Below are 24,483 nucleotides of genomic sequence, written 5' to 3' on the forward strand. Positions count from 1 at the left end.
CTTTGGTTCTAAGGAGTTTTTTCTCAAAAAGAACTCTCAAGAAAATCCCATTGCTTGATACCCATCAGTTTTGGGACACAGCTATAGAAATTCATTAATATGAAAAAAAGGACACTGCTTTTACTTGTTTGCAATTTTTAAATTCTTTTTTATTACTCCTTTGAAACCAGCGAAAATGATCTATAATCATAGTGACCTAATATATCTTTATAGATGTTGTCTCTTACAAAAGAGAAAAAATGTTCTATAGCCATCAGATATATAAACAGTATGAGATATGAAGATAGTTTAAAAAATTCTAAACAGAGAAAAGAAAATACGCTATTTTCTTCTTCAAAGCATAGTTAAGAAGTCAGGCAGTATTTAAAGATTCCAAAATATGCGTCTTATTTTTAACACAATAAATTGAGTTATGCCTTTGATTTAGCAAGTTCTTATATATTTTTAAATTATGTAATATTTTATAGAACATTAATATTTATTGATAGATCTGAGAAACAGGGTAAGATGCTAACAGTATTTGAAAACAATGTTTTTGGTTCAGTGCCCTCTGCCTTATAGTGTCATTATTTTACATGGCAAAGCTGGCTTAAGTAAAAATTTGGTTAGTTGTCTAATTTTGTTCTTTTATGCCCCAGTTCTCTATATGTTAGTACAAATCTGAGTTTTAGAATGCTAATCTCTGAGTAATCAAATATGCCTAGGAAAAAATAATCTTCAGGGGAACTGTAGCTACAGACCATATGATTTGCATTATTAGTACTTTCCATGTAATAATTCTACACATTGTTATCATTAGCAACACTATTTCAATCATGAATATCACCAAGTTCAGAAGAAATCATTTCTGAATTGTCTCTATTAGACCATGATCAAGAGGAAAAAATACAAGACCTAGTTTTCCTTTAGTGTTGTATCTGACATTTTTAAATAGACTCATTTTCTGTGGTTTCATGTAACCTATTACATTTGTCACTGAATGGCAAGGAGGCCTGTGTCTCATTAGCACTTCCGCTGGTACTTGAGAAAAATATCCTGGAAGAAAAAAAGATTCAATTTTCCCCTCTGGATTTGGAGGCATTTGATTTTTTTGAGAATTTCAGTGAATATCATCTCTAATTTTAGTTGAATACCCCTCACCATACGATGTTACAAGATATAACTAACATACTATCCGCCTAGAAATATGTTTCTCTTTGATCCTAAAAATGGCTTTTGATTAAAAAATTGGTTCTCCATTATGTTAAGAGTGAGATAGGATTTAAGTGGTGGTGGGGGGAGATTGATCTATAAAAGACAGAACAAAAGAATAGATTATAATTAAATGTTACTTTTTTAATCCATCTCTTAATTTCCCCCTCCTTTATGTTCATCTGAGCCCCAGGATTCTCTGTAAACTTCTGCATATTTGGAATGTGTTTATATTAAGTTTGTCTGTAGTGCATTGCATGTGTGTGTGTATGTGTGCATTTGGAAGGAAGTCTTGGAAAGTGTTTTTAGCCCAGTTGTTTGCCTTGCTCCTCCTTTCTTTTTCTCCCAGCACTAGAGATGTTCTTAACATCTCTTAGCAACTCTATTGGGGTGAGAGCCATTTAAGATGTGAGAGAATTCCCCTTGCATCATTCATTAATGGACATATCCTAATGTGAGTGCTGAATGATCTTTCAGTCATAAACATTAGACTGTGTCACTCTCATGTTTAATATTGCTTCTTGGCTCCCTCTTACCTAAAATATGAAACCCACACTCTATCTAGCATTATAAGGTCTGCATAATCTGGTCCTAATGTTCCATTCTGGCCTCATCTCCTGCCTCTAGGAGTCTAAACTATCTAGTTTCTCTACAAGCTATGTTCTAATCCCTCTGTCTCTGCACATACTATTTGTGTGGCCTGGGATGTTCTTCGCCAACTGGGGAAGCTAATTCCTTTTGTTTTAACTCATTCTGAATCTTTTCCGTGAAGACTTTCACTAACTCAGGCATCCTACCGAGTTCCCACTGTATTTTGTACACACCTGCTGAAGCAAAGACGGCTAATTTACAGCCAATTCAATATCCTTCTCCTTCCTTCCACTCATAAGAGAGTCCTGATTTTATTTGGAGTGGCAGTGTGCCCAATTCCCAAACTTCTTGTGGCCAAGTGGTCAATCTCTGGCCAGTGAAATACAAGTAGATGCTGAGTGGGACCTCTAAGAGATCTTCTCAAAAGGAGAAAACTGGAGCTGGCCCTTTTTGTCTCCACATATTGCCTAAAATGTGGGTGTATCGGCTGGAGCTCCAGCATTCATCTTGGACTATAAGGCTCCCTTGAGAAAACACCACATGTTAGAGATGGTGGGGCAGAAAGAAGGAGAAATCTAAGATTAACATTGTGATGTTGCCTTAACAGTCTTGGACTATGTACCTCTGAACTCTTTACATGAGAGATAGGAATTTATTTATTGTGTTTTAACTTGGCCCTATTTAGGTTTTCTGTTATGTGCACCAACTCTCAGTTCAGTTCAGTTCAGTTCAGTTCAGTCACTCAGTCGTGTCCGACTCTTTGCAACTCCATGGACTGCAGCACGCCAGGCCTCCCTGCCCATTGCCAACTCCAACTTTAATCTTTACTAATACACCTGCCTTAGAGCAGTTACCAAAGAGTATAACATTGGGCTATTTTCGTATATATCTTTCTTACTCTGTTATTTCCTAATAGGAGAGCTGGGTTACTGTATGTCTTAAAATAATAAAAGTATCATATGGATTCCTGCCAAGGCATGACTCTTGAATTGGTGGTGGCAGAGAGGGTGACCAAATGAATGACCAAAATATCATTCATTTCTTTTCTTCCTTTTTTTGAACCACCTGCCACTATGCAAAGATATTATATAATTATTGACTACATTCCCCCACAGTGTACATTATATACTGTGACTCATTTGTAACTTGAAATGTTTACTCTTTCTCTTTTTCCTTACCCCTTCCCTTCTGGCAACCACCAGTTGTACTTTGTATCTATGACTATGTTTCTATTTAGTTATGTTTGTTCATTTGTTTTGTTTTCTTGATTCCACATACAAATGAAATCATCAAGTATTTGTCTTTCTCTGTCTGACTTATTTCACTTAGTGTAATACCCTCTAGCTTCATCCATATTGTTTCACATGGCAAGATTTAATTCTTTCTTTATAACTGAGTAGTATTCCATTGAAAGCATGTGCTCCATCTTCACTATCCATTCGTTTATTTATGGGCATTTAGATTGCTTCCATATATTGGCTATTGTAAGCAGTGCTACAGTGGACGTAGAGGTGCATAGGGCTTTTCAAATTAGTATTTTGTTTTCTTTGGATTAATAACCAGAAGGAGAATTCCTGGATAGTATGGTAGTCCTATTTTAATTTTTTGAAGAATTTCCATACTGTTTTCCATAGTGGCTGAACCATGTACACTCCCACAGATAGTGCATTAAGGCTGCCTTTTTTCCAATACTCACTGACACTTTGTCTTAATTGTTGTCTTTTTGATAATAGCCATTGTGAGGTGATACCTCGTTGTGGTTTTGATTTGCATATCTTTGATGATTAGTGATTTTGAGCATCTTTTCATGTGCCGATTGGCTGTTTACATGTTTCCTTTGGAAAAAAGTCTATTCAAATCCTGTTTATTTTTAAATAGAGTTTTGTGTGTGTGTGTTGAGTGTATGAGTTCTTTGTATATTTTTGCTATTAAGCCTTTATCAGATATATCATTTGCAAATATCTTCTCCTATTCCATAGGCAGGATTTTTCATTTTATTGATAGTTTCCTTTGCTGTGAAAAATCTTTTTAGTTTGATATAATCCCATTTGTTACATGAACTCACCTATATCAGTGGCAGAGCCAATTCAATATTCTTTCCAGTATGCAATATTGATACCAGGTTACCAAACAAATCAATTTTCAATGAAATAAAAAAATTTGAAATTTGTTTATGATTTTTATAGAGAAGAAATTCACAGTTTCTAAAAAAATCAATGAGCAGTAGCATATCCATGAGCAATAATACCATAAATAATAAATGTTGGGAAGATTATAGTTTTCTTTCTTTTTCCTTTTTTAGGCCATGCCATGCGACTTGTAGGATTTTAGTTCCCTGACCAGGGATCAAACCTGAGCCCTTGACAGTGAGAGTCCAGACTGCCAGGAAATTCCCAACAATTTTCAACACAACTTCTTCACCAATTTTCCAGGCTCCTATGAATGAGATTCCAACAAGTAAGTCCCTCTCACCCCCACCCCCAACTCTATCTACCAACTGATTTTTTCCTGAAAAAAAGTAGCTTTTATTCTGCAGAAATCTTTTTCCTTTAATGTCTCACCTTACTTGTACTTAAGACTTTAACAGAAAAATACCTTTCCTACAGTAGGTGCTCAATTCAGAGGCACATGGATTTTCAGTATCTGACCTACCTGCATAGAGATGGAAATTTTATTCTATCACCATTGATTGTATTGAAAGGTCCAGTGAACTTTAGTCAGTTCTTATATTTTTCCTTGTTCTTCACAAGTGTTTTCTAAGTTAAAAGTGACAGTTTGAACTCTGAAGTTCTCTCATTCACTATGATTTCTGACCTTTGTTGACTCTGGACATTACGTTCATTTACCAAGTGATTTTTTTTCTAATTTTTTTATTTGATATTTTATGCATAATGCTTCCTTTACTCAGACTAAGTAGTCAACAAAATAAAATAGCAAAATGTTAACATGTTGAATGAATAAACAAACAACTTCTGTTTTGAAAGAGAAGCACTGACCCTGAGTGCAACTGTGGATGGAGTAAGCTCTGTTGCCGTGTCATCTTGGCTGGATATGCCATCTTGGTGTCTCAAATCAACTCTGTGCTCTTGAAACAATGCCTGTGGTATAGTTTTGCTCCTGTTGTGTTCCTCCAGCCCTTTTCCCACCCGGTCAAGTGGGCATTTCATATTCCCTGCCTCAGGGTAGGAAAGACACAGCAAAAAACAGAAACAAAATAATCCTTGCTTTTGTGTTTCAAAACTCTAAGCCTTGGTGAAAGGGGAGAAATTCAAATGACTGGACTATAGGTTGGAAGACTTTTTGATGAGAGAAAACTTGAGGACATTCTTCAGGCTGGGAGGCTTGTGAGAGGAAGGGGAAGACAGCTAATTAGAGGGGAGCTTGGTGGAACTGGGATGGACTGTAGGTGAAGGAAGAAAGATGGCATCTGAAGATCACCCCATATCCCACTTGAGCAAGCAACCAAAGTGTTCTCTACCCATGAGCCATAAAGGATTTAGGCCAGTGCCCACAGGAAGACAAGACTCCTTTTGATGAGCATATCTTGGACTGAGATGCTTTGCTATTTGCCCTTGGGTTTAGCTTCCTAATGAGAAACTCCCTAGCTGTGATCAGCTTGCCACTCGTGACCCCTTGTAAGGAGGAGTTATGAGCTTCTTTTCAGAACTTTTGTTTGGAATGTACTCAGCTTCTCTGTGTGGGATTGCCTCTTCCTTGGTGTCCTAGGACATCCATAATCCTTCTGAACGAAGGCAGCATCCTGGTCTGGAAAGCTTGTGGTGAGTGAGAGAAGACTTGTGACTGAGGTGTAGCTTGAACCGAACAGAATCAGCTCAGGACCACCACCACATCTTGGCCTATGGTAAAGCACATCTCTACTATCTGGATGAGCTGGGAAGTTTTTAGAAAGTTACAACAGGGAGTCTGGGTTGTTTGCAAGGTCTTGGTGACAGTAAGAAAGGGCCTAGAAGTAGAGGATTGATAATCAACCTGTCACCTTGGTCCACCCATAGCACTGTAGTGAGGCATAAGCTTTAATTTGCCCCTTCTCTTTTTCCAATCTGTGACCTTGGCACATCCAACCAGAGACCACCTCTGCTCTCCTTCCCCCATTATACTTGTCTGTGGAGTGTTGCCTACATGGGGGTCATCAGAAAACTTCCCAGACATGGAAATGGGCAAAAGAGATTGATGGATGTCCTTTCAGTGTAGCGCTAGATGTTGTCTAGTGTGCATTTGAGGCTTGTCTAATTGTAAACAGGTGTGCTTCTTTCACTGGTTTTCTGCGGGCCTTCCATAGGGGTAGAAGGTAATTTATAAAAAATTGATTATAATACATATGATTATTACCTGTAAAATGTAAATGACTTTGGTAGAGATAAAATTGATTTCTGTCTGTGAAATAGAGAAGCCTAAACATTAATATCTTTTCAAGCTTAAGAATATTAATCAGTTTTACATCTAGTAGCTAATCAATTTCAGCATTCCAAAGATATTTCAAAAATATAAATTCCATATATATATTTATACATATATATGAACATTTATATATATGTTCAAATTCTCCTTTAAGCTGATCTTAATATCTTACTGTTTCCCTTACTAATTAATAAACTTTAGTAAAATAAAATAATGAATAAGATTTTTGACTTACATTCATTTTGTATTTGCATGAGTCATTTTAACTTCTTGACATTATACTTTAAGAGGATTACTTCCAAAGAAGATGCAGACTTCTTGAGATGATCTTCTGAGATTTTTTTCCTTCTTGTTTACTTTATGCTACTTTTAAAACATTGCTTTCTGTTCTAGAACACAAAATCTTTTCCATTGCTCTAAGTGCTCATAACTTTAGATGTAAACAGAGAGGAATGTGGTTGATTGCTGCAAGTACTAATTTTTCTTAATCATGGGACGTTTTTGTTCAATAAAATATCTTTACCCTAGTTGGCTTAGTCTTGTAGGACAAGATGTACCTATAAACCTGATCAAGCATCTTGCCCAGATTCATATGTACAAAGAGGCTAGATATTAGCAATGTTGGTAAAACTAGTGTTATTATGAGAGCAGACAAAAATTAACATTTCCTTTTCCTAATGATTTATGGCTGAGCTGAGCACTATAAACTACATTAGACATTTTTTTAATAAAATGGGATAAAACAAGGATCATCCAGTATAGAATAGTAGTATAAGCAAAGTGCTAGAGATTATGAGCAGTGTAATGACTAAGACATGAGGAAATTTTACTGACTGGGCAAATTATAAAGCAGAGCAGTGAAAGATAAAATAAGTGAAGGACTTTATCCTACAGGAAAGTGAGGAGATTCTCATAATTCTTGAGTAGGGGAATGGAATTCTAAACAGAGATGATTTAAGAAGATTAATATGGCAGTTATGTGTCATGAGGATTAGATTTGGAGGTGGCTGACTGAGGTAGGTGGGGGAGAACTAAAGATAGCCTTGAGAACCTCCTAGATGGAATGTAGGAGAGTTTTCAAAGGTTTAATGACCTGCAGAATAGAAAATGAAAAAGTATGATATTGAAAATGACTTCAAAATTTTGAAGCTTGGGATGGATGATGCCATTGAAAGGGAGGGCAAACAAAACTTCTGTTTTCCGAATTTTTTCAGCATAAAGCATCTGACAATATAATAATTTATATTCTATGATTTTTCTTTGCTTTTTAAATTTTGAAGCATTTCTCCCTAATTTGTTTCATCTGGTAGTCACAACAGTCTGTAAGGCAGACATAATAATTGCCATGTTCCAAGTGTTACTCTTACAGAAGAGGCTGAAGCTCAAAGATATTAAGGGGTTAAATGGTTTATTCGAACTTAAAGGAGGTAAGGAGGTGGCCCAACTTAGACTGATTTTTCTTTTGATCAAAGAAGTGAGTAAAATCATGTACAAGCATCATAGGAATTTGGGATAATGGGTGAGTATCCAGTTAGAGAAGACATCGGGCCTATAGATACTCTCTTTGAGATGTGAGCTATGGGTATCATGGACATGAAATAGTTGGAAAGTAAGGGTCCAAGGATCTGGAACTTGACTCTGTAGTGTTAATCTAAATTGGAAGTAGAGTCTTACCTAGTAAAAACAGACATATTGTAAGATATAACATATTAATCGCTCTCTACTGGAAATACTCTGGTGTGTGGTATAAAGAGTATTCCTCCTTTTCCTTCAAGGAGGAGAAATTGACTTGACTAAGCAAGTAGAGGGATGAGGTCAGCGTACAACTTAGAGGTGGAGAGATAAGAGAGAGCTGTGCACAGGCCTCCCTGGAGCAAGACACCCCTCCACCCACCATAGGATTTTTGCAAGGTGGGAAGAGAAGCTCTTGTCACTCCCATGCCTTTTTGGGTAGGTTCCAGAAACATGTCTGGAGCAGCACTGCATGTTCTCATCTCCCTGTTTTCTATTCGTCAGGGGTAAGTGAAAGTACCGAGGGCAGTGAAGTACTAATTAACTCTCACAAGCATTTTCATCTCTGGGTACTGGTCATTAGTGTCAAAGCCTTAGAGCATGTGGACCTGTCATTAAGGCTATGCTTGTCTTCGTCTCATACTTCATGGGGTTCTGATAAAGAATCCTGCAGCTCAGGTTCGTTTCTCTATGCATTGAAGGGATTTTTCAAATCTGTTTTGTCATCAAATGAATGTTACACCCCCAGAGTTGCCATCTAGGTACTTAGCATCAGTGCCCATTAGTGGTGAATTTTGGCAGCAAAGAGTGTGCATTTGTTATTTCCAATGAAGCTGTACATAACAGAGTGAGAAGGCCTCTCCAGGGCCCAGAAGAAAAGCGCTGGAGTCCTGAGCTATGAGCCTTTAATGTGTGTGATGCTAATTTTATGTCAACTTGACTGAGTCATGGTGCCCACATATTTGGTCAAACAGTATTGTTGATATTTTTGTGAATATTTGTGGATATTTTGGATGCCATTCATGTTTAACTTGGTAGGTTTTGAGTAAAGCAAATTACCTTCCATAACATAGGTGGGCCCCATCCAGTTAGTTGAAAGCCTTAATAAAACACTGACCTCTCCCAAGCAAGAAGGAACTTTGATAGAAGTTTGCCCAAGCGGGTTTTCTCTGGGTCTCCAGCTTGCTGGCCTACCCTGCTGATTTCGAACTTGCCAAACTTCAAAAATCATATGAGTTAGTTCCTTAAAATCTCAATCTCTCTCTATTTTCCCCCTAGTTTTCTAGTTATCTTAATATTACATAGCATACAACCCTGATTCCCAGTGGCACAATTGGGATGGCTCAACTATGGGCTGGAGTAAAGATCCACTTTTAAGGTAGCTCTCATACCTGCATGACTAGCAAGTTGGTACCAGCTGTTGTCTGGGAGTTTAGCCAGTGCTATTGGCCAGCAGGCCCTGTTCCTCTCCATGTGAGCCCCTCCACAGGCTGCTTGGATTTGCTCAGAGCATGGTGACTATATTCTAAGTGCAACTGACCCAAGAGAGGTTACCAGGCATCTGTGCCTCCTTTTACGACCTAGCCTTGGAAGTCACATAGCATCACATCTACCACAATCACAAAGCAACTCAGAGTTAAAGGTGGGGAATTCTAGGGTTGCCAGATAAAATATGAGATGCTCAGTTAACTTTGAGTTCCAGATAAATCATATTTTTTTAGTATTAAGTATATCACATGCAGTATTTGGGTCATAGACTAAAAATTATTTGGACTTCCTATATCTTTCTTTCTTAAGTCCAGTAGCCTTGTTATGGACCTTCTCTGTTAACAGGAGAAGAGTCAAGTCACATTGACATAAGAGCATGTGGAATGACAGTATTGTTGTACCACATTTGGAAAATATCCTTTGCCGCACCTGCCTTTTGACTGCAGCAGCTTCTATCCCACACACGTACAAAATACACTCATTCCTTATCCTCAAGACCACCAAGTCTCATTCATTTAAGAATCAACTTGAAGCCCAGGATCTTATTATCTCGATCAGGTCCAAGTGCAGGTGTGGATCCTTGGTGGGGTACCATTCCTTAGGTACAACTCCTTGAGTCTCATTCCTTTTTTTCTTTTTCTTTCTTTCTTCTTTTTCCTAAGTGATATATATGTAGTTTGAATATATATATATGTGTGTGTGTGTGTGTGTGTGTATAATACAGTTGAATATATTTGAATATATATACTATATGTGTGTATATATATATATATATATGTATATATATATAGTTGTTGTCCAGTTGCTCAGTCGTGTCTGACTCTTTGCTATCCCATGAACTAAAGCATGCTGGGCTTCCCTGTCCTTCAGTATCTCCCAGAGTTTGCTCAAACTCATGTCCATTGAATTGGTGATACCATTCAACTATTTCATCCTCTGTCGTCCCCTTCTCCTCTTCCCCTCGAATCTTTCCTGGCATCAGGATCTTTTCCAATGAGTCGGTTCTTCGCATCAGGTGGCCAAAGTATCGGAGATTCAGCTTCAGCATCAGTCCTTCCAATGAATATTCAGGGTTGATTTCCTTTAGGATGGACTGGTTGGATCTCCTTGCTGTCCAAGGGACACACTCAAGAGTCTTCTCCAGCACTATAGGAAGCATCAGTTCTTTAGTGCTCAGCCTTTTTTTATGGTCCAGCTCTCACATCTGCACATGACTAATGGAAACACCATAGCTTTGACTATATGGAATGTTGTCAGCAGAGTGATGTCTCTGCTTTTTAAAATGCTGTCTAGGTTTATCATAGTTATTCTTCCAAGGAGCAAGTATCTTTTAATTTCATGGCAGCAGTCACCATCTGCAGTGATTTTGAAACCCAAGAAACGAACATCTCTCACTGTTCCCACTTTTTCCCCATTACTGTTTGCTGTGAAGTGATGGGACCAGAAGCAATAATCTTCATTGTTTGAATGCTGAGTTTTATTACAGCTTGTTAGTCATCCAGCCCAGCATTTTGCAAGATGTACTCTGCATATAAGTTAAATAAGCAGGGTGACAATATATAACCTTTTCCAATTTTGACATAATGTGCTCCACTGCAGAAGGGAATGGTAAACCATTTCAGTATTCTTGCCTCGAAAACCCCATAAACTGTATAAAATATGTATTTATATATATATATATATATTCATTTACAGATTCTTTTCCATTACAGGTTATTATGAGACATTGAATATATTTCTCTGTGTTATGCAATAGGGCCTTGTTGTTTATCTATTCTGTGTATAGTAGTGTGTATCTGTTAATCTCAAACTCCTAATTTGTCCATCTCCCCTCTTTCCCCCTTTGGTAACCATAAATTTGTTTTCTATGTCTGTAATTCGATTTCTGTTAAGTTCGTTTGTATCATTTTTGAAAGATTCCACATATAAGTGATACCATATTATAGTTGTCTTTCTCTGTCTGACTTACTTCACTTAGTATGATAATCTCTAGGTCCATCTCACTCCTTTTTTAAAAAAATTTATTTATTTATCTATTTTTTTACTTTACAATATTGTATTGGTTTTGCCATGCATTGATATGAATCTGCCATGGGTATACAAGTGTTCCCCTTCCAGAACCCCCCTCCCACTTCCCTCCCCTTCCCATCCCTCTGGGTCATCCCAGTGCACCAGCCCAGAGCACCCTGTATCATGCATCGAACCTGAACTGGCGATTCCTTTCACATATGATAATTTACATGCTTCAGTGCCATTCTCCCATATCATCCTGCCCTCACCCTCTCCCATAGAGTCCAAAATACTGTCCTATACATCTGTGTCTCTTTTGCTGTCTCGCATACAGGGTTATCTTTACCGATTTACTAAATTCCATATATATGTGTTAGTATATACTGTATTGGTGTTTTTCTTTCTGGCTTACTTCACTCTGTATAATAGGCTCCAGTTTCATCCACCTCATTAGAACTGATTCGAATGTATTCTTTTTAATGGCTGAGTAATATTCCATTGTGTATATGTACCACAGCTCCCTTATCCATTCGTCTGCTGATGGACATCTAGGTTGCTTCCATGTCCTGGCTATTATAAATAGTGCTGCGATGAACACTGGGGTACACGTGTCTGTTTCAATTCTGGTTTCCTCGGTGTGTATGCCCAGCAGTGGGATTGCTGGGTCATATGGCAGTTCTGTTTCCAGTTTTTTGAGGAATGTCCACATTGTTCTCCATAGTGGCTGTACTAGTTTGCATTCCAACCAACAGTGTAAGAGGGTTCCCTTTTCTCCACACCCTCTCCAGCATTTATTGCTTGTAGACTTTTGGATAGCAGCCATTCTGACTGGCGTGAAATGGTACCTCATTGTGGTTTTGATTTGCGTTTCTCTGATAATGAGTGATGTTGAGCATCTTTTCATGTGTTTGTTAGCCATCTGTATGTCTTCTTTGGAGAAATGTCTGTTTAGTTCTTTGGCCCACTTTTTAATTGGGTCATTTATTTTTCTGAAATTGAGCCATCTCACTCCTTTTAACCTGAAGACTATGAAGAGAAGTTGGTGACTGAACAAGAACAACAACAAGAGACAAATTCTCTATTCCTTATGCAGTCAACATACAGAAATGAAACTCTCCCATTCAAAAACAGGAAACGTTGAGAGTACACAGCAGTTGCTTGCCCAGGGCTATTCTGAAATTCAGCTAGGGGATGTTCCAAGTTCCTTGCCTAGGGCTTAGTCCTTCTCCTAGGGATTGCTTTCCACAGCTCTTGACTCTCTGGGCACTTTGTTCTGCCCATGAGTCCCCTTTCCTTCTCCTTAAAAAATGACGTGTGGCTGAAGCTGAAGAGTCGAACATGACTGAGCGACTTCACTTTCACTTCTCACTTTCATGCATTGGAGAAGGAAATGGCAACCCACTCCAGTGTTCTTGCCTGGAGAATCCCAGGGACAGGGGAGCCTGGTGGGCTGCCGTCTATGAGGTCGCACAGAGTCGGACACGACTGAAGCGGCTTAGCAGCAGCAGCAGTGGCTGAAGCTGAGAAGTATGCTAAGCCACTTTCCTGCCCATAGAAGTTTGGAAATGAAAGGACCTCTTTTCATTTTGTGTTAACTCTGTTGTTTTCAGTCTGAGTCAATAAAACTACTTTGAAAATGTTGTTGTAAGCTTTTTTGTGCATCAATTTATAATCCTTTCCATTAGACCAAAGTTACACTGATGAATCTTCCTGGGAGACTGCAATGGAACAAGACCCTTAAGATTCTAAGAAGCCCTATTCTTCTGTTTTTCTTCCTGTTGTTTGTCTTCACATCCTTTAAGAAGGTTTTTATTTGGAAATACTTTCAAACTTACAAAAAGTTACAAAAAACAAAACAGTACAAGGCATATCTTGTATACCCATTACCCAGATTTGCTTGTTGTATTAGCTTCCTGTGATTGCTGTAACAAATTTCTACAAACCGGGTGGCTTTAAACAACAGGAATTTATTCTCGTATAGTTCTGGAGGCTCAGTGTCCAAAACCAAAGTGTTGACAGGATCATATTCTTTCTGAAAGCTCTAGGGGAGAATCTGTTTCATGTTCTCTTAAGCTTCTGGTATTGCCAGAAGCAACATTGGCATTCCTTGGCTTATAGAAGCATCACTCCGGTCTCTCCTTACTTTATTACGTAGCCTTCTCCCTGTGTGTGTCTGTCTCTGCGTTCCTTCTCTTCTTTTAAGAACACTGGTCATGTAGCATTAACAGCCCACCCTACTCGAGTGTGACCTCCTTTTAATTTAATTATATCTGCAAGAACCCTGTTTATAAATAAAGTTTAGCAGTTCTGGGAAGGGCACGAATTTTGGGGGGCATGCTACCAACCCAGTACACCTGTTGTTAACATTTCATCCCATTAGGTTTACTATTTGCACTCTCATTCTCCTCCCTCTTCTTCTTTCTCCCTCTCTCTTTTCATTCACTATGTATATGTAATAGTTTTTCCCTGGATCATTACCTTTCACGCACCATGACCCCTTTACTGCTCTTTGTTGTTGTTCAGTCAACTCAGTTCTGTCTAACTCTTTGCAACCCCATGGACTGTAGCCTACCAGGCTGCTCTGTCCATGGGATTTCCCAGGCAAGAATACTGGAGTGGGTTGCCATTTCCTTCTCCAGGGGATCTTCCTGACCCAGGGATCGAACCCACATCTCTTAGTCTCCTGCATTGGCAGATGGGTCCTTTATCACTAGCACCACCTGGGAAGCCCCATTTTAGGCATCCCCCTCCTTCCAATTCCTGTTCTCATTGATTTAATTTTCTTTTTGAATTCTTGGGATAATATGCTTTCAAAGGGAAAGAAGTCTCACTTCTCATATATTTTCCACTCCATCCTTCCTACTTCTAACTGTTAAGAGTTTGTTGTGTTTTGGTTAATCTATCCTTTATTTCCTTCTTATAATGATAAGTAGATGTGTTCTTATTTTCCTTTCATCCTTTAACAAAAGATGTGATAACACATATACTCTTTAGCACTTTGCCTTTTCACCTTAATAGCACTTTGCCTTTTCACCTTAATAATATCTCCTAGAAATAAATCTACAGCAGTGCAGAGAGATCACCCTTATTCTTTTTTTTACATTGGTTGTCGGAGAAGGCAATGGCAACCCACTCCAGTACTCTCGCTCGGAAAATCCCATGGACGGAGGAGCCTGGTAGGCTGCAGTCCATGGGGTCGCGAAGAGTCAGACACGACTGAGCGACTTCACTTTCACTTCTCACTTTCATGCATTGGAGAAGGAAATGGCAACCCACTCCAGTGTTCTTGCCTGGAGAATCCCAGGGACGTGGGAGCCCGGTGGCCTGCTGTCCATGGGGTCGCACAGAGTCGGACACGACTGAAGCGACGTAGCAGCAGCAGAAATAAATCTACAGCAGTTCAGAGAGATCACCTTTATTCTTTTTTTTACATTGGTTGTATGCACCGTAGTTTATTCAACCAATCTTCTAAGCTTGGATAATTAGGTAGTTTTCAACATTTTTCAGGTACAGATGATGCGACTATGAATAGCTCTTTTGCATATGAATTTTTGTATTGTTGCAGATGTAAATTTTTAGCAATGGGATTTCTGGGTTGAAGGATAAGTACATATATCATTTTGTTATTGCCAAATTCCCCTCTCTATATAGAAGGCTTTCCTGCTTTGCAGTTCCATCAGCAATGTGTTAAACTATTGCTGTTTCTAATAGCCTTACTGACAGAGTGTATGGGTGCATGCGTGCATGCTCTGTCATAGTTGTGTCTACTTTTTGTGACTCTTTGGACTGTAGCCTGCCAAGCTCCTGTGTTGCAAACCTATTGGATAGGAGACAGCATTTCAGTGCAGTTTTAACTTGCATTTTCTTATTCTGAGTGAGGATAAACATCTTCCCCTATGCATTAGGGCCATTTGACTCACTTTTTGTGAATTGTCTGTGTTTGCCCCTTTTTCTAAGGATTTTTTCATCTTTTTTTCTCCCAACTTTAAAGAGTTCTTTAAAATTAGATATGTTAACTTTTTATCTGTGATAGCTGTCATGAATATTTTCTTCCAGTTTTACTGCCTCTGGATTTTGAATTACATTTAGAAAGTCTGTTTCTATGTTGAAGCTGAAACTCCAATACTTTGGCAACCTAATATGAAGAGCTGATTCATTTGAAAAGACCATGATGCTGGGAAAGATCGAAGGTGGGAGAAGAAGGGGACGACAGAGGATGAGATGGTTGGACGGCATCACCGACTCAATGGACATGAGTTTGGGTAAACTCCGGGAGTTGGTTATGGACAGGAAGGCCTGGCATGCTGCAGTCCAAGGGGTCGCAAAGAGTTGGACACGACTGAGTGACTGAACTGAACTGAACTGATGTTGAAGTTAAAGCAGAACTCATCCATGTTTCTTCCAGTGGTGGCGTGGTTTCATTAGCTGACTTTGGTATTCATTTAATTCCGGTTTTTTTCTTCTCCCAAAGATTCCTGACCCTTTTTTTATCAGATCAGTTATTCATTTTTAAAAAGTCCTTAAAATATTTTATTGAGTGATTTTCGTGGCATGTATCAGGAGGGTCTTTCAGCAAGGTAGGATCTGTGCCTATCTTGCTGCCAGACATGGAAGTCAGCTAATTTCTGCTCTGCAGCCCTTAAAGAAGACAGCATGGTTTTTCTACACAGTTCCTAAACCCACAGTCTTACAACATGTCAATCCTTTTGGTAATTTGCTTTTGGCTAATCATACTATTTTCTGTAATAGGTACTTATTTTTTTTCTTTTATAAGTATTGTTTTTTTTGTTAACATGCTGCATGTTAACTTTTTCTAAAGGTTTCTATGTGTATATGCTTAAATACAATAAAATATACATGACTTTGTTGACTCTATTTTAAAAGGAAAGACCTTAAACAAAAGCAAACAGTTTGAAAATATGGTGCTTGAATTCTGTGCATGATCAGCAAATACTAATACAATTCAAATTTTCCTCAATATGTAAGCCCAAGCAGAAGCATATTATTCAGTATTAGAGATGTTTAACAGAGAAATGAACTTCAAATAATATTTTAATAAGTTAGAAATATTTAAATTCTCCTTATCAATACACAAATGGACTTCAGTCGGTCACTAGCCACTGGGAGATGTCCATACTGCTTTCTCTGTGAACTAGAGTTAACAAGGCATAATAGCCCATATTTATTTTATATGTGGCTCTTTTATAGCCAAAAAAGTGCCAGTATTTCACATAGTAGCCATTCCATTTATTAGCAATATTACAGATAAAAAGGAAACTCAGATTTTTTTTTGAAAATCCCTCTTTCTAGTCCTATTACATGTTCCTGGACCTGATCTAATGCAGTTGTTGTTTTTGGCACTCAGAGCTTCTGAATTCAACTCCATAGACATTGCTCTGAGCAGTTCTATACATAAGTGAAAAATATTTTACACAGGCTCCATCCAAGTAAGGATTAGCTTTCTATCAGCTGATTTGGGGTCTACTACCCTCCAAATCTCACTGTAAGTTCTCTTATGTTCTGGATTTGGTAAATGGTTTTAGATGAGCTATTGGTTAAAAAAGAAAGCTGCTAGGACTTTTACCAGACCAAACATAATCTCCACTGTGAGACACATTTTGAAAATCATTGTAAATTTTATGATGAAGTATGGAAATCTGAAAAGAAGCCTTGTTTCAAAAAATGGAAAAATTTCTCCGTAAAATCTTCCAAAAGTTCACAATCTGTAATGCATGCTTCTCCTTAATTTCCTCTTTCACTCACTTCCTAGTTCCCAGCAGCTGCATGGGCTTTGCAGCCAGCACTCTTCGGAGAGAGTTTGCCTCATCAGAATTTGTGGACTGAAAGAATAATCCAGCCCTAGTGGACAGTATAGGAAGACATGTTGGCAGATCCCTTAGATTGGAAATGGTTTGAATGATGGAAGGTCTGATGCTATATAATTTAAATTAATTTTAATATGGAATCATATCCACTAAAATCTTTAGTTCCCAGGTGAGAAAGTTACTGTTTTCAGGATTAGTTATAAATACTGCAGGAAGAACATGCAGCAAATTATTATTAAATTAATTCTAAGAATGTGAAATATTTGAGGGCCAGAGTTATGGTTGCTATCAAAGGAAACTAAATACATCGAAGCTACATGATGCTTGACGTGAAATATCTGTGGAAAATATGAGACTCCTTTTCCTTGCTCTGGCTCATGGTGGGTTTTAGACTTCATTCACAGACCTGGTTCTTGTCTGAGGCTCACAACCATCTTGTGGGGCATATGGTCCAGAAAATTTCTGTCTCCTTTGAGGAAAGAGAAACCTGGCAATTAGAAGGGTTAATTGACCTTCTGTAGTTCCCAGTAGTATTGGCAGGGTCCAGGCTGAAATATAGGCCTCTGGACTCTTCATTGTGTGCTCTTCCTAGCATAGTGAAGTGAAGTTGCTCAGTCATGTCCGACTCTTTGCGACCCCATGGACTGTAGCCCACCAGGCTCCTCTGTCCATGGGATTTTCCAGGCAAGAATACTGGAGTGAGTTGCCATTTCCTTCTCCAGGAGATCTTCCCTACCCAGGGATTGAACCCGGGTCTCCCGCATTGTAGGCAGGCGCTTTACCGTCTGAGCCTCCAGGAAAGTCCTGTTTCTATTATAACATCAAGAGAAAATAAAACTTGAAGCAGAAAAAGAAAAGAAAAGGAAAACAAGTTCAATTTCATAGGTTGTTAGAAATAGTAGGTTTATGTTAACAATATTTTTAAATGTAGTTAATTTAGTGAAACTTGGAATGGACTCCCTGCCTGGGGTGTAGGTGAGGGGGGAATGTCTTGATCTTTAAAAAATCAGATATAAGGTAAAAATAAGATTTGTGTAATAATAAAGCTCTTAGGAGGGGTAAATGATGCCATTGACTCTACAGTTTAGGTGGGTCGGTTTTCATCTCTTACTGGAGATCCTTAGCCTACCTGCCCGTGTGCCGTGAAATTGCCCATCCTCTCAGACTTTGTGGGAAGTTTCCGAGAGAAGGCACCTCCCATCCTCACTCTGCACCAAGGGGATTGGTAGCTGTGCTCTGGGTAGCCATCCACTTACCAAAAAGTCCCAGAAACTAATGGGACTTTAGCTGCAGACCAGGGGAAAGAAGATGCTGAGAGGAAAGGAAGGCACAGATGGCATTCAGAAGGCACGTGCCTGAGGGGGTCATCATTGTTTGAAAATTTCCTGATGTGGAACCTCACCTAACACCTATGTGGCATAGATGTTGTGCCACCCACTGTGGAATAGATTAAGGGCCAGAGTAAGCAACGCATTTTTATTCTTTAAGAGTAAATCAACAGGTAGAAGAAGATTCCCAGGGCTGCAGAAAACAGCCCTTTTCATGGCTTCTGTTTGTTGCCAGACATGTTAGGGCTTGTGCATCTTAAACTGTGGAATAAAATCCCTCCATTGTTATTTCTTGGCTCTTAAGAAATTACTGTAGAAATTCAATCTCTAGTTCATTTGGTGACATATGTGCAAAATGCCTAACACGTGTATGAAAAGGCAGTTAAATGCAACAGCAATTAAGTCAGCACTTAAAAAATGGTTTTGGATAGTTAAAACTCTTGAATCTGATGAGGTGGTTAAGCCATATTTCAAGATACAATCTAAAGGACTGTATTAGGTCTAAGAGCTCTTTACAAATCCCACTTGAATTTCACAGCATGATGGTCTATCTGTATTAACAGACTTGTTAAAATGTAAATCACTAAAAGTAAATCCTGATGAAAGGAGCTATGCCAAGTTGAGGTTAAGAGAGCTTTGAAATTTTCCCTGTAGCTAAGGCTAGGACTAGGGCTGGGGCTCAGCTGGAGCCAGTGTTAACACATAAGGCAAACTCTTCTTAGAATACAGAAGGGGCTTTAGGAAGTTAAATGCAAACCTAATAATGATTAGAGGAAATCTTATTCATGATGAATTAAGATTTATAAGTACAAATTAGACCAAACCATCGAGCTATTTTCTTGAGCAGCCTCATTTTTATCCCCCACAATGATGAGTCTGAACCCTCCATGCCTTCTGACTGCTAACACATTCATGTATACATGTAGGTCTGAAACCTATTCTAATGGTTCAAAACCCATATGCAAATGTCAGTCCTCAAAATCCAGCCCTCCTGAGGCCCTTATGTGGCAGACGAGAGGATGGAAAGGAAAGCATCTTGGGATAAAATTCTCTGTTCAGGCATCTTTCCAGGCTCTAGTCCAATGTCTACACTAGCTGCCAGAAGCTCAGTTCAGTTCAGTTCAGTCACTCAGTCGTGTCCGACTCTTTGCGACCCCACGAATCGCAGCACGCCAGGCCTCCCTGTCTATCACCAACTCCCGGAGTCTACCTAAACCCATGTCCATCGAGTCGGTGATGTCATCCAACCATCTCATCCTCTGTCATCCCCTTCTCCTCCTGCCCCCAATCCTTCCCAGCATTAGGGTCTTTTCCAATGAGTCAACTCTTTGCATGAGGTGGCCAAAGTATTGGAGTTTCAGCCTCAACATCAGTCCTTCCAATGAACAACCAGGACTGATCTCCTTTAGGATGGACTGGTTGGATCTTCTTGCAGTCCAAGGGACTCTCAGGGTCTTCCCCAAACATAAATTCAGTCATGTTACACTCATTTAAAACCCTTTTGGGATACTGCACCAGCTTCCTCGCCCACCTTTTTCAAGCAGTTCACAGTCAGGCCCTCTCACTTATCATCTTTGCTTACGTGGCCCCTTCTGCCTGGAAAAAATCAATAACCAAAAACCCTCCAAGATCCATTTAGTTCTCAACACTTTATTTTTGCTTCTTTTCTTTTGTGAAGACTTCCATGATCTTTCACCTCTATCTCTGCTTTTAAGATGTGACTATGCTGTTCACTGTTCTCTGTGTGCCCACAGAATACAGATTCTGTACTTACTTACAGATTATATTATGAATGAATATTCATGCCCATGTATGCATATGAATGAGTATGCATATATTTGGAGTGTATGAATGTTGAGCTTGTTGAGGCCTGAGCCATATTGTCTCATGTGTATTGTATTGTATATATAATATACATTGTATGTGTGTGTGTATATATATGTATAAAATATAGTGCTGTTGCTGCTGTTAAGTCGCTTCTGTTATGTCCGACTCTGTGTGACCCCATAGACGGCAGCCCACCAGGCTCCCCCGTCCCTGAGATTCTCCAGGCAAGAACACCGGAGTGGGTTGCCATTTCCTTCTCCAATGCATGAAAGTGAAAAGTGAAAGTGAAGTCGCTCAGTTGTGTCTGACTCTTAGCGACCCCATGGACTGTAGCCTACCAGGCTCCTCTGTCCATGGGATTTTCCAGGCAAGAGTACTGGAGTGGGCTACCATTGCCTTCTCCACTGTATAATGCTAGCTCTTAGAAAATGATTAATTGGTCAATTAGATGAACACTTGCAACAGTCCCAGAAGAACCACAACGTTTCTGGTTATATGAGAGTTGTCTTTACAGAAGAGAATGTTAAGAATGTCCCAAGTTCACTTGGATGTTAACTGGACTTACCCTGGTGATTATTTTGCAATAAATACAAATATCAATCATTGTGTTGTACTCCCCAGGTTGTCAGATGCCCCATATGCTAGTGGAGAAGGGCAGAGAAATAGCTCCAGAAGGAATGAAAAGGCTAAGCCAAAGTGGAAGCAGTGCCCAGTTGTGGATGTGTCTGGTGGGGAAAGCAAAGTCCGACGCTGTACTGTATGGAGAACAATGTTGCATAGGAACCTGGAATGTTAGGTCCATGAATCGAGGAAAATTGGAAGTGGTCAGACTTCCAATGGCAAGAGTGAACATCGACATTTTAGGAATCAGTGAACTAAAATGTACAGGAACGGGTGAATTTAATTCACATGACCATTATATCTACTATCATGGGCAAGAATCCCTTAGAAGAAATGGAGTCAACAAAAGAGCCCCAAATGCAGTACTTGGGTGCAACCTCAAAAATAACAAAATGATCGCTCTTCGACTTCCAAGGAAAACCGTTCAATATCACAGTAATCCAAGTGTATGCCCCAACCAGTAATGCTGAAGAAGGTGAAGTTGAAAGGTTCTGTGAAGACTTACAAGACCTTCTAGAACTAACACCCAAGAAAGATGTCCTTTTCATCATAGGGGAATCGAATGCAAAAGTAGGAAGTCAAGAGATACCTGGAGTAACAAGCAAATTTGGCCTTGGAGTACAAAATGAAGCAGGGCAAAGAAGGGAACACACTGGTCATAGTAAACATCCTTTTCCAACAACACAAGAAATAACTCTACACATGGACATCACCAGACGGTCGATACCGAAATCAGATTGGTTATGTTCTTTGTAGCTGAAGATGGAGAAGCTCTATGCAGTCAGCAAAAACAAGACAGGGAGCTGACTGTGGCTCAGATCATGAACTGCTTATTGCCAAATTCAGACTTAAATTGAAGAAAGTAGGGAAAACCACTAGGTCATTCAGGTATGACCTAAATCAAATCCCTTACGATTATACAGTGGAAGTGACAAACAGATTCAAGGGATTAGATCTGAAAGACATAGTGCCCGAAGAACTGTGGACAGAGGTTTTAACATTGTACAGAAGGCAGTGATCAAAACCATCCCCAAGGAAAAGAAAGGCAAAAAGGCAAAGTGGTTGTCTGAGCAGGCCTTACAAATAGCTGAGAAAAGAAGAGAAACAAAAGACAAAGGAGAAAAGGAAAGATATATCCATCTGAATGCAGAGTTCCAAAGAATAGCAAGGAGAGATAAGAAAGTTTTCCTAAGTGAACAATGCAAAGACATAGAGGAAAACAATTGAATGGGAAAAACTAGCGCTCTCTTCAAGAAATTAGAGATACCAAGGAAATATTTTATGCAAAGATGGGCACAATAAAGGACAGAAATGCTATGGACCTAGCAGAAGCAGAAGATATTAAGAAGAGGTGGCAAGAATACACAGAAGAACTATACAAAAAAGATCTTAATGACCCGGATAACTATGATGGTGTGGTCACTCACCTAGAGCCAGACATCCTGGAATGTGAAGTCAAATGGGCCTTAGGAAGCATCACTATGAACATAGCTAGTGGAGATGATGAAATTCCAGCTGAGCTATTTCAAATCCTAAAAGATGATGCTGTGAAAGTGCTGCACTCAATATGCCAGCAAATTTGGAAAACTCAGCAGTGGCCACAAGACTGGAAAAGGTCAGTTTTCATTCCAATCCCAAAGAAAGGCAATGCCAAAGAATGTTCAAACTACCACACAGTTGTACTCATTTCACGTGCTGGCAAGGTCATGCTCAAAATCCACCAAGCTAGGCTTCAGCAGTATGTGAACTGAGAACTTCCAGATGCTCAAGAAGGATTTAGAAAAGGCGGAGGAATCAGAGCTCAAATTGCCAACATCTGTTGGATCATAGAAAAAGCAAGGGAATTCCAGAGAAACATCTACTTCTGCTTCTTTGACTATGCTAAAGCCTTTGACTGTGTGGCTCACAACAAACTGTGGAAAATTTTTAAAGAGGTGGCAATACCAGACCACCTTAACTGCCTCCTGCAAAACCTGTATGCAGGTCAAGAAGCAACAGTTAAAATCGAAGATGGAATAACAGACTGGTTCAGAATTGGGAAAGGAGTACATCAAGGCTGTATATTATCACCCTGCTTATTTAACTTATATGCAGAGTACATCATGCAAAACGCCAGGCTGGATGAAGCACAAGCTGGAATCAAGATTGCTGGGAGAAATATCAATAACCTCAGATATGCAGATGACACCACCCTTGTGGCAGAAAGCAAAGAGGCCTTAAAAAGAACTCTTGATGAAGGTGAAAGAGGAGAGTAAAAAAGCTGGCTTAAAACTCAACACTCAAAACACTAAAATTATGGCATCTGGTCCCATAACTTCATAGCATATAGATGGGGAAACAACAGAAACAGTGAAAGACTTTATTTTCTTGGGCTCCACAATCACTGTGGATGGTGACTGCAGCTATGAAAATCAAAAGATACTTGCTTGCTCCTTGGAAGGAAAGCTATGACAAACCTAGACAGCATATTGAAAAGCAAAGACATCACTTTGTCAAAAAAGGTCTGTCTAGTCAAAGCTATGGTTTTTTCCAGTAGTCATGTATGGATGTGAGAGTTGGACCATAAAGAAGGCTGAGTGTCAAAGAATTGATGCTTTTGAACTGTGGTGTTGGAGAAGGCTCTTGAGAGTCCCTTGGACTGCAAGGAGATCCAACCAGTCCATCCTAAAGGAAATCAGTCCTGAATATTCCCTGGAAGGACTGATGCTGAAGCTGAAGCTCCAACACTTTGGCAACCTGATACAAAGAGTCGGTGGGGGGTCCAGGAAGGGGAACACATGTAAACCCATGGCTGATTCATGTCAATGTATGGCAAAAACTATTACAATATTGTAAAGTAATTAGCCCCCAACTAAAATAAATAAATTTATAAAAAAAAAACCAAAAAACAAAGAGCCGACTCATTGGAAAAGACCCTAATGTACACCTGAAACTAATATAGTTATACTGATTATACCTTAATAAAAAATTACTCCTAAAAAAAGAATGTCCCAAGCTCAAAGGACTTTCGTTTTGCCTTGACTCCTTGCTGTGCTGTGTTTAGTCACTCAGTCGTGTCCGACTCTTTGTGACTCCATGGACTGTAGCCCACCAGGCTCCTCTATCCAGGAGGTTTCTCAGGCAAGAATACTGGAGTGGGTTGCCATGCTCTCCTCCATGGAATCTTCCTAACTCAGGGATTGAACTCAGGTCTCCCACATTGCAGGCAGATTCTTTACCATCTGAGCCACCAGAGAAGCCCCCAACCCCACCTTGACTCTTTAAGTGAGTACTAAACACAAAAATGTTGCAGATAGGGAAAACTCAATGGGAGTTGCAGACACTGTGATAGCTGAAGTCACTACAAAGCTGGACCCTGAAGCTTTGTAAAGCTTTACATGACATCACTTTATTCTCTTAAAGGAGAAACCACCAGTAAAGCCAGTATCTTGGTAGAGAGCTGATGCTCAGCAAAGGTAAGGTCTCGTTTCTGTCCCATCCCTCTCCATTCCTCTGATGAAGTGCAGACTACCTGCTCCTTGAATTCAGTCATTCTGCTGCTCGACAAATATTTATTGAGCATCTGTTCCTTTGCAGGACCATCCCAGGCTCTGGAGATACCATGGGGAAAATGGTGGGCACAATGATGCCTTCGCAAAGCATGCCATCCCACAAACATTGATGTTCCCCGA

At 39.4% G+C, this 24,483-nt stretch overlaps 1 long non-coding RNA gene across 2 annotated transcripts in view; it reads left to right on the forward strand.

Annotated features, from left to right (window-relative positions):
- LOC145546555 (uncharacterized) overlaps window positions 1–24,483 on the forward strand; it is a 90,701-nt gene that overhangs the window by 8,349 nt on the left and 57,869 nt on the right. The window contains exons 2-3 of one of the 2 annotated variants that reach the window (XR_014083023.1): window positions 4,085–4,239; window positions 15,323–16,086. This is a non-coding gene — a long non-coding RNA (uncharacterized LOC145546555). Of the gene's footprint in view, window positions 1–4,084; window positions 4,240–15,322; window positions 16,087–24,483 lie in introns of those variants that run through there. The other variant, XR_014083022.1, reaches the window with a different exon arrangement.

This window comes from Giraffa tippelskirchi, chromosome 4 (assembly GCF_054371585.1).
Source record: "Giraffa tippelskirchi isolate mGirTip1 chromosome 4, T2T-mGirTip1v1.2.pri, whole genome shotgun sequence".
Classification (NCBI taxonomy): domain Eukaryota; kingdom Metazoa; phylum Chordata; class Mammalia; order Artiodactyla; family Giraffidae; genus Giraffa; species Giraffa tippelskirchi.